This window comes from Macrobrachium nipponense, chromosome 22, assembly GCF_015104395.2.
Source record: "Macrobrachium nipponense isolate FS-2020 chromosome 22, ASM1510439v2, whole genome shotgun sequence".
NCBI lineage: Eukaryota > Metazoa > Arthropoda > Malacostraca > Decapoda > Palaemonidae > Macrobrachium > Macrobrachium nipponense.
The window spans coordinates 40,488,137-40,498,136 of NC_087213.1; the positions used below are offsets into that span (position 1 = coordinate 40,488,137).

A 10,000-nucleotide genomic window follows, 5' to 3' on the forward strand; every position below is an offset into this window, starting at 1 on the left:
ATTTGATGGTGTTCACCCCATACAGCATCTTCTGGTATATCTGTGGGTCTATGCTTCCTCATCAGCAAAATTTCCTTCAAATAACAGCAAGTAGGAGTTTGTTGCATCTCTTCTTGATCAACAGCTCTGAAGAACAAATCAGCAAAGGATTCACCCCTCTTCTGCAAGTCCATTAGCTTCTCTCTTGTCACTTGACCAACTTCAAGGGTTGAATTTTCAATATCTGCTAACTCAGCTACTGTAGTTTCACTACTATCTTCAGGAACACTTTGTCTACTCGGAGTCTCTTCAGGAACAATAGGTTCTTCCACTTCTTCTTCTTCTTGGGAAATCTCTTTTTGGTCAGCACTAGGGGAAACATCACTTCCCTGGAACAATTCTAAAAGCTCAAAGATCCTTCACTTGATCCTTCTTGGGTCTGTAAATCCTCAGTTTCTCACTTACAGATGTAGTCCTCTTCATACTCCTGGTAGTTACACAGCTAGGAAACATGTGGGGATTTTTCTTCTCCAACTCTACTATTGGACTAATCCTCAATGGTTTATCTGTCACTACAGGACAAGGAATAAATGGCACACCACCAAATTCATTACCCAACAGAACATGTACACCTTCCACAGCCAATGAGTCCTTCACAGCAAAATCAACATTCCCTGTCACCAATTCACATGGCAGGTGTAAGCGGTATTTGGGTGTTACTTCCTCTCCTCCTATACCCTTCAAAACAACTAAATCTCCTGTGAGACTCTTCTCCAACTGAGGGTGAGCACCATGTACTACCACACTATGGCTACTCCCTGTATCACGTAATATCTTGACTGGTACCTACACACTTCCTCCTTGAGTTGACAGCATACCCTCATAGATATATGGCTTAAAAGCCTCTAAACTGCCAAGCCACTCACTGCCTGAGGTTACATTTCCACTGGTTGCTAAATACTCAGCTTGTTTAGTTTCAGTCTTCTCTGGAGTCTGATTCTTTCCCACACTACTCTTCGTAGTTTGTTTCACCTGGTCACCTTTCACTACTTGACCAACTGTCTTTGACATCTGTTGATTCCGGTAACACTCTTGACTGAAGTGCCCTGCTCTTCCACACTTAAAGCAGACCACATTAAGTTTCTGTAACTGTCTTGAAAAATTGGATGAGGATTTCACATTAGCTTGCTGAGGTGTATTACCTTGTATACTCTTGTTAGTATCACTTGTAGGTTTCCCATTAAATTTGTTCCTGAAACTTGGATGAGACTTGAAACCTGTGTGTTGTTGATTCTAGTACTTGACATTGTAAATGTGTTAGCTACTAACTATATTGTAATCTTCACTCAGTGTAGCATCTTTGTCAAGTTTCTTAACCTCTCTCTCTCTCTCTCTGCTCATCTCTCGCTCTCTGCCCTCTCTCCTTCCTCGTCTCTCTCTCTCTCTCTCTCTCTCTCTCTCTCTCTCTCTCTCTCAAATAGGCTCTTATATGTTCAGGAATTCTGCTAAGATTTTGTTCAAGAACAACTAATTCTTCTAACTTATCAAAAGTTTTAACTTTAGCAGACTCCAGCCAATGTTTAAAACACCTTCTCACTTTATAAGCATAATCTAAGAAGGTTACCTTTTCATCTTTTCTTAAATCTTTCATTGTAGTACTCTGGGGTCATCTGGTAAACTTGTAGCACATTGTGTTTAATTACCTTTTAGTCTTTACACTGATCAGCTGTTAAGGCACTTCTCCCTTTACCAATTAAGACACTGTAGCAAAACTGACCATTTATCTTCTGGCCATCCCATATCTGAAGCCATTTTCTCAAAGTGATCAAAGAACTCGTCTGGAGCTTCTTCAGTAAATTTGGGGATTAACCTCTGCACTCTTACTACATCAAATACAAGGTCTTGATTACATTGATTAGGGTTAGAAGGTGTCACAGGTAAATTAGATCTAGCTCTTTTCAATTGCATCTCCCTTTCAAACCTTGCTCTTTCCTTTCCTCTTCTGCTGCTTTTTCTTCTTCTCTTTCTCTTCTTTCTTGTTTTTCCCTGTCTATTCTCTCTCTTTTAGACTGCATTTTCAGCTTAATCAAATTTTTTTCTGCTTCAGTGTATCTAAGCTCTAACTCTGCATCACTTTTCTCTTTCTTTTCTTCTTGCTTATTTATAAAATCAGCCTGTGCCACATTCAACAACTCTTGAACTAACTCTAACTCCTCTTCATCAGTTATTCTACCAGTCTATCAATGTTTCCATAGCCATACATCTTATCTGTGCCTTTGCCATGCTAATAGACACATAACCACCACATACTACTACTAAAGCGCTCCACTGTGCCTTAGTCAGAGAGGTTTCAGATAACACTTGGATGGAAGGAGCTGCTAAAAATTCCTGAACATTGAACTGAACCATTTTCTCTAAGTTATCAACTAACAATTCAACACGGTAAATGCAAAAACCACTATATGGTCACTTTCCCAGCAAAATATATCCCTAGCACCACCAGCATACCGGTGGTCCGAGGTTCGATTCCCGGCTCGGCCAACGTGGAATTAGAGGAATTTATTTCTGGTGATAGAAATTCATTTCTCGTTATAGTGTGGTTCGGATCCCACAATAAGCTGTAGGTCCCGTTGCTAGATGACCAATTGGTTCCTAGCCACGTAAAAATATCTAATCCTTCGGGCCAGCCCTAGGAGAGCTGTTAATCATCTCAGTGGTCTGGTAAAACTAAAATATACCCTAACCACCAGCATAAACTAGAGTGATAATGTGATTTGTTTTCCCGGGTCTGGGCACCATTTTACCCTGTGACGAAGTGCGAATTATCTGGTTACTACACTTACCAATCATAAAATAGTTACCTCACAACAGCCAGACAGCTGAATCTTCATCACAGGTAAAATACGACTGAATATTCTAAAGACAACGGTGATCCCTTGAAGACTTTTTAATTACTAAAAAATTAGACTAAGATCATTAAAACAGGTATTAGATAAACATATAAGTAATCAAATTAATTAAAGGGCATCACTCCTTTCAAAAGTCTAAATATTTCCTTGGTTCGAACTAACTTCAATTAAATTGAATTAATTATTAATTAAAATTAAATCAAAATTAGTTTATCACATAAAACCAGAAAATTAATTAATCCTAAAAATTAAATTATTCAAGCAACATTGAAACTATCATGTAACAATTAAAATTTGAAAAGAATTTTAAGTAAATGCAAATTAAATCACAAGTGTTAAATCCAATTTAATATGAAATGATTAATTAATGAAAACAAATAAGTTAATCAAACAAATTGTGAATGCAAAACCAAACGCACAATGTATAAGAATATTGAATTCACCACCAAAATGTGAAAAATAAGAAATGGTAACACAAAAAACAACACCCACACTTCAAAAGAACTAAACACAGTACATAAAAATGTGCAATCTGTTAAAAAATTAAGTAGTTTCACCAAACCACTGTAAATAAGTTTTAAGTTGCAACTCAATACCTGTAATAACACATTACCTTTGTATACCAATTATGATTCTGCTGCAGCTCAAAAATTCACCATATTATTCCAAATATTCACCGTAGCATTCCAATAAATAAGGCACCGTTACACACTTGCACAATGTCGGCTCAGGTTCCACAAATAAACACTGATAATTAAATAAATCTAAAACTTATGAGTGACCAACCACTAAACACAAAATCGTTACGTTAATGTGAAAATCAAAATTCTCTCATATGAGAGAGAGAGAGAGAGAGAGAGAGGAGAAAGAGAGAGAGAGAGAGAGAGAGAGAGAGAGAGAGAGAGAGAGAGAGTGGGATTATAATCATAAATAATATTTATTATTATGTGATTTAAGACAATAAAGTCTTTTAAAATAAAAGATAACATCATTTAAACTGAAAGCAAAGACTAAGTGACGTCATGCCCCATAGATGACGTATTCTTATACAGAATGTTCTAGACCGATCTTAGGAAAGATGATGCAATCTTCGCGTGGTCTCTTGACAAAGAGACACAAGTCCGAAACAAGTCACAAGTTTCGTAAGATTGACAGGATTCCAAAACGAAAAGGAGAACTCCAAGCTCCTCTTATCTCAAGTGATGACAGCAATTTCCTACTTCAAACGGACAATGCTAATTTCTCTCTCTTTTCACATTAAACGTTATTCTTAACTTTAAATTATTTTTGTGAATTCTGAACACGTATTATTATAAGATACTAACTCTAAGCATCCTGTCAGCAAATCAATATGGAATCTGAAAATATTGCAAACACTTTTACAGCATTTCATACAGTCATTAATGGGAAGATATGCATTGCAGAAGCAACACCATATAAGAATAATTACAAATTCATATACAGTGTCTTATCAGAGGAGGCTGCTTCAAGGATGATATGTATATATATATATATATATATATATATATATATATATATATATATATATATATATATATATATATATATCTTTATAAGCTACAGCAGGGTCCACAAAAATCATCAAATAGGCCAAAGTGTAATTACATGATACGTTTCACACAGGTTCTCCGGGCATCTTCAGTGAGAATTCGTTGTAAGCAAATTATGGCAACCTATAACAGCCCTTCTTATACAATATCTAAATACCTTGTTTCATTACTCGATGCATTTTTTGCTTACAACGAATTCTCACTTAAAAATGTCTTGGTCATTCATTCTTTTCCTTCTCCTTTGAATGGTTTGGTGAGAACTGGGTCTTTTTTACTGCAATCTTTTGAAGTTATATTAATTTTTGTAAATATTTTTTTTCTCTTAACTCTATTTCTAAAATAGTTTTTGTAAATTTCAACAATTCTTATGTTTTTTTTACAGACTGAAGAAGCACAGAGAACAGGTGTGTGTGAAACGTATCATCTGAATAAACTTTGGCCTATTTGAAGTGTTTTGTGGGCCCTGCTTATGCTTTTATATACCTTCACCTGGAATCTGTATATATATATATATATATATATATATATATATATATATATATATATATATATATATATATATATATATATATATATATATATATATATATATATATATATATATATATATATATATATATGTTGTCATAGCCTAACCAATTTAATTTGTTTTGAATGTTGATGTAAACCACATGCTCCTAATAGTGAAATTACTTAAATTTCATTTTTGGTTTTCATCCTTGGTAAACCTTACATCTAAGTTTTCACAGCCTTTTTTTGTTGAGCTCATTGCCCAGTGATGGTAGCTGTACATACATATGTATACAGATTTGGTGATGATGGCTTTGTATATAAATAAAGTGGCGAAACTAGATAGATTTGTTAAGCTTTGCTGGTTATTTCATCTATTGTGGAAATTACCTAACGAAAGGGCCCAAGGTCCATCTAAAAGTTATGGAAGTTCTTCAACATTGGTGAAATTCATAAATATATTATATATATATATATATATATATATATATATATATATATACATATATATATATATATATATATATATATATATATATATTATATATATACACACACACACACACACCAGTATGTGTACATTGCCGTGCGCGTGTCTGTTTATATTCATGCATATATACATGTATGTATACTTAATGATTTATTATAGTTTCTTACCAGTGGAGGCTGTTTGAAGGATGGTGGGCATTCGTGTGGATCGAGGCGGGGGGCGGGCTGGTGGGTGAGGGAGGTGAAAGGACGATGCCGCCACACCCAATCGCAACAACGCCGCCCATAACAATGTCTGGTGGGAGAGATTATACATATAAAGGTTTATGACCAACAGGAGCTGGATTCGTGTTTAAATGACGATGAGACAATGACATGATGCTGGCAATAATTAAAGCTAGTAGAAAGTTATTATTATTGTTGGGTTGGCGTCAAGGAACGTGACAGAACTTGAGTATTGTTGGGCCTTGAAAGCTAACCACACAGAATCGTAATATAAATGATTCCGTGATCATCAAAATACGATTATTGTGCTTTACAGTCGTCTTCTGCTCCCTATATCTTGATTTAGAGTTGTCTTGTGAAAAGTCAGAAGTAACAAAAAAAAACAAAGATTATTTTTGTTACTGACGGAATACCGCCACTTCGTTGTATCAGCGCCGGCTTGCCATCAATGGAACGATTTTCAGCGGCTCCAAAAATTCTCTGTGGAACTTTTATTGACTTGATTCCACAGAGTAACGGAACCGGCCAGGGCCCCTCCCTCCTGTGTGCTTATTCAAATTGATTTCCCTCCTCCCGAAGGTTGTCTGTTAAATCTGATGCTCTATTTGTTCAATTATATATATTATTTATATAATAAGGTCCAAGGCCGAGCAAGAAAGCAAACATTCTCAAAGATTGCCACATTCTCGGATGCCTCGTGTGTGAAGTTTTTCCACAAAGTTGTTTCTTAAAAAGTTGATAATGAATCCCTTCCACAATTTTACAGTTGCATTTTTTAGAGTCGAGACGTGAATGGATCTTAGGAGAATGTTCTAACACGCATTTTCAGCAGTTCTGTACCAGAAAGATGCACTGTACCTATTCACTCTGCGACTCTAGAACAGCTCAAGCTACCAATTAAGAATCAGCATTTCATTTGTATTGCCTAGTTTAGTCTTGGGGTTGATTTTATGTTTTCTGTCACAAAGCTTTTGCTTGTCACTCTTTTCTTAGTTCGGGCAGAAACCTTTTGCTGAGTCGTCTCCCGGATCTCGTTGGAACTCTTTAAATCTATTTGATTGTTTACTGTTGCGTGACGTTGCCAAGGGATGATGCAGCAATACTGATATATTTTGCTATTTTGCTTTTGTTGATACAAGAATCTTAGCCAAACAGAGGTCGAAGTAAAATGAGAAAATTCACGCAGGAGAGATTTCTCTTGTTGCTTTGTGGGTCCTGACCGTTAGAGTTTATTTCATTCTGCATGCCATTCTTCAACGGCAGTAACACAACCTACAATTCTTCTGTGGTGTTTTCTATTTTACAGTGCTTTGTGATTGTATCGTGTGTGTCAATAATCTTGGTACACAATTTCATCTTCATAACCATTTGAGTATTCCTAACTATCATTATGTCTGAACAAACAAAAACTAGGCCTTGTAAACAAGCGAAATCACCCTGCTTATTATGTCATTATAATCAGGGTTAAAGTTATACTTAGCTTGGATGCAGTAAATGTTCTGGTAAGAAAGCGTGAAAAATGATTCTAGATACAGATGTTTTGCAGCGCAACCTTTGCCCATTCAATGAGCAGCGCGCGATAAATGTGTAGCCTACTTCAATAGGAATCGCTGCTCTATATTTGCACAATAGCGCCTCGAGGCCGTCGGTGTGTATTTGGACATGGCCGTTTTAGCAGTGAGGTGGCCAGCTTCCTTCTCCTCCCTCGCATTCGAACTGCTTCCGTGTTTACTCGAAATCGGTGACCTTAGAAAAACACAATACACAGACGCAAAGGTCTTAAAGGCCATATTTCATCTTTAACCTCGTTATTATGTTCCTTAACTAGCTGTCCGGAGAATACGGAAATATTTACCTGCTCTGTACAGCAAAAGTGACTCCTTAAAAATTCAGTAGGAACCTCATTACAATCATTTGCATCTGTGATCCAGTGACAGTAAGCAAAGCTTTCCAAACTTTTTACGCACACACACACACACACACACACACACACACACACACACACACACACACACACATATATATATATATATATATATATATATATAGTATTTGCACATTTACTATTATTATTGTATTCCAAGAAATTAATCAGAGTACATAGCTTTTTTAACATAAGATACATAGAAATGATAATGACGCACTGCTTCAAGGTACACTTCTATTTCAGCTAAGCGATTGTGCGTGTTTGTGTGTTTTATCGACTAGCTGAAAAAGAAGTGTACCTTGAAGCAGTGCGTGATTATCAATTTTATGAATCTTACGTTACAAAAAAAGATATGTACTCTGATTAACGATTTCTTTAAATTCAGTCATAATAGTAAATGTGCAATATTAGAACTTGTATTCTTAATGCAGCATTTGATATATTGCAACAGGGGTTCTTAACAGGGGATATTCATACCCTGGGGGCTATGAGAACCACATGCTGGGGTGTGGGACTTGATCTCTGGATATTTGTATATGTTTGATTTTATAGAGTCAATATATACATCGGTGCATTTTTGTAAATAGATAATGGTATAAAACTATAAAATGCTTTTGATTTCATTGTATACTCTATTCCTAGCTATTCATGCCTAAAGTATGTATTAAACTAAGTATATTAAGTTATATTGTCAACACATAGGACTTAAGTGGACTTAAGCAAAGGGGGTATGGAACCATATTGGGCAATTGCCTGGAGGTCTGGAGTCATCAAAAGGCTGAGAACCCCAGCATTAGAACAAGAAGGTAAACTTAAAGACTCTACATAAATTATAGTTGTGGGTATTATAAACGACTTAGAATGAGTAATTGATATAATTGATACACAGAATTAGCCCATAATTCAATTTTGACTTTTAGTACCTTTTCAAGAGCAAAGTGGAAATGCCAAATAATGTACAGCACCCGAAACGTCAGTCAGGGGGAGGACCTCACGTTGTTGTTTGAGATTAAGCTGGCCTTATGCCAGCACGGGCTCTTGCTCATACATCAGCCTGTAACAGACCTCACGGCACTAGATTCGACTGTGACCTGCTACATTACGCTCAATGCACATTGTCTGTCCAACCATTACGTTCCAAGAAGAAGACATGCAGTCACTGTCATCGGCTGCGGAACAAATTTTAAATCTGCCAAAAATAAGTTCATGAGAGGAAAGGTTTAAACATTTCATCTAATGCCAATGAAAAAACACCCCCAGAGAGCATGATAGCAAATGTTATAGGACCTTACAGACCTTACATCTTGTTCGGGTTGCCCCAGGTCCCTCAGTGTGAGGAAGAGGAATATTGCAGAAAATGAAAAGATAAAACCCGTGGCTAAAACTTGAGTCAAGTTGAAAGGACTTGAGAGAGGCCGCTACTTCAGTCTGAAATCTGAAACACAAAGGAGTGAAACGAGATATCACGAAATGCTCACCACAAATAAGAATAGAGGTAAGAGTACGTGGTAAACTATTTGTTTCAAGTAAGTATTGTACAGTGTATGTCATATACCAAGTAATACGATGCTTCAAATGTCAGAAATCTGGACACAAGCCAGGACAAATCTATTGGAGAACATCTATGGGAAAGACCCCAGGATGAACGAGTGTGAATCAGGTGAGACCAAGTGTGCACTTTGCCGAGGTCCATACATAACAGCACACGCATCTGGCCAGAAGCAAGGTCAAAGAGGAGAAGAGGAAGCGGTAATGAAAGGTACCACTGATCGGGGAAAATAAAGTGCTGCCTCTCAAGCATTCAGTCAATAAGGAACAAAATGACTGAAATGCGTGAACATGCAATAACAAAATCTGATCAACATGGTGTATAGATATACCTGTCCCCCATCCCCGCCCCGCAAGATACGAAGGAAACGTTAAAATTAAGACTCGAAATGTAAAAAGCTTTGCAAAATGACCTTGGAATACAAATTTTGTCCTGATGGTCAAAATCTCATACATTCATCTATACTCTTTAGTAAGAGGCCTTACCAAAACGAACGTGAAAACTTGAAAATTTTAAGGAAAACACTAAAGGCGAGGAAGAACTTTACTGAATAAACCTATAAACTCGAACTGACAATGAGGTGAGTCAGCCCGACAGATGGAGGACCAGAATGAGATCCAGCAGGATGACCTCCACTCAACTTGGACGATGATGATGATGATGATGATGATGATGATGAAGCATGACGTCCAGTGTGCCCTGTTTATAGCAAGTGTTGGAAATAAGATCAACAAATGAAAGTCTAGTAAACATCGGGGAACGCTGCTGGAGGGCTAGAAAAGGGCTCTAAGACTCGACGAGGACGAAACAGAAGGAAAGAGCAACATAAAGAATATTTATT

At 36.7% G+C, this 10,000-nt stretch overlaps 1 protein-coding gene across 1 annotated transcript in view; it reads right to left on the reverse strand.

Moving 5' to 3' along the window:
• LOC135198381 (venom phosphodiesterase-like) overlaps positions 1 to 10,000 on the reverse strand; it is a 48,610-nt gene that overhangs the window by 28,682 nt on the left and 9,928 nt on the right. Inside the window, exon 2 of the mRNA XM_064225929.1 lies at positions 5,627 to 5,753. The gene's annotated coding sequence lies outside the window, so the exon portion shown is untranslated. The remainder of the gene's footprint in view (positions 1 to 5,626; positions 5,754 to 10,000) is intronic.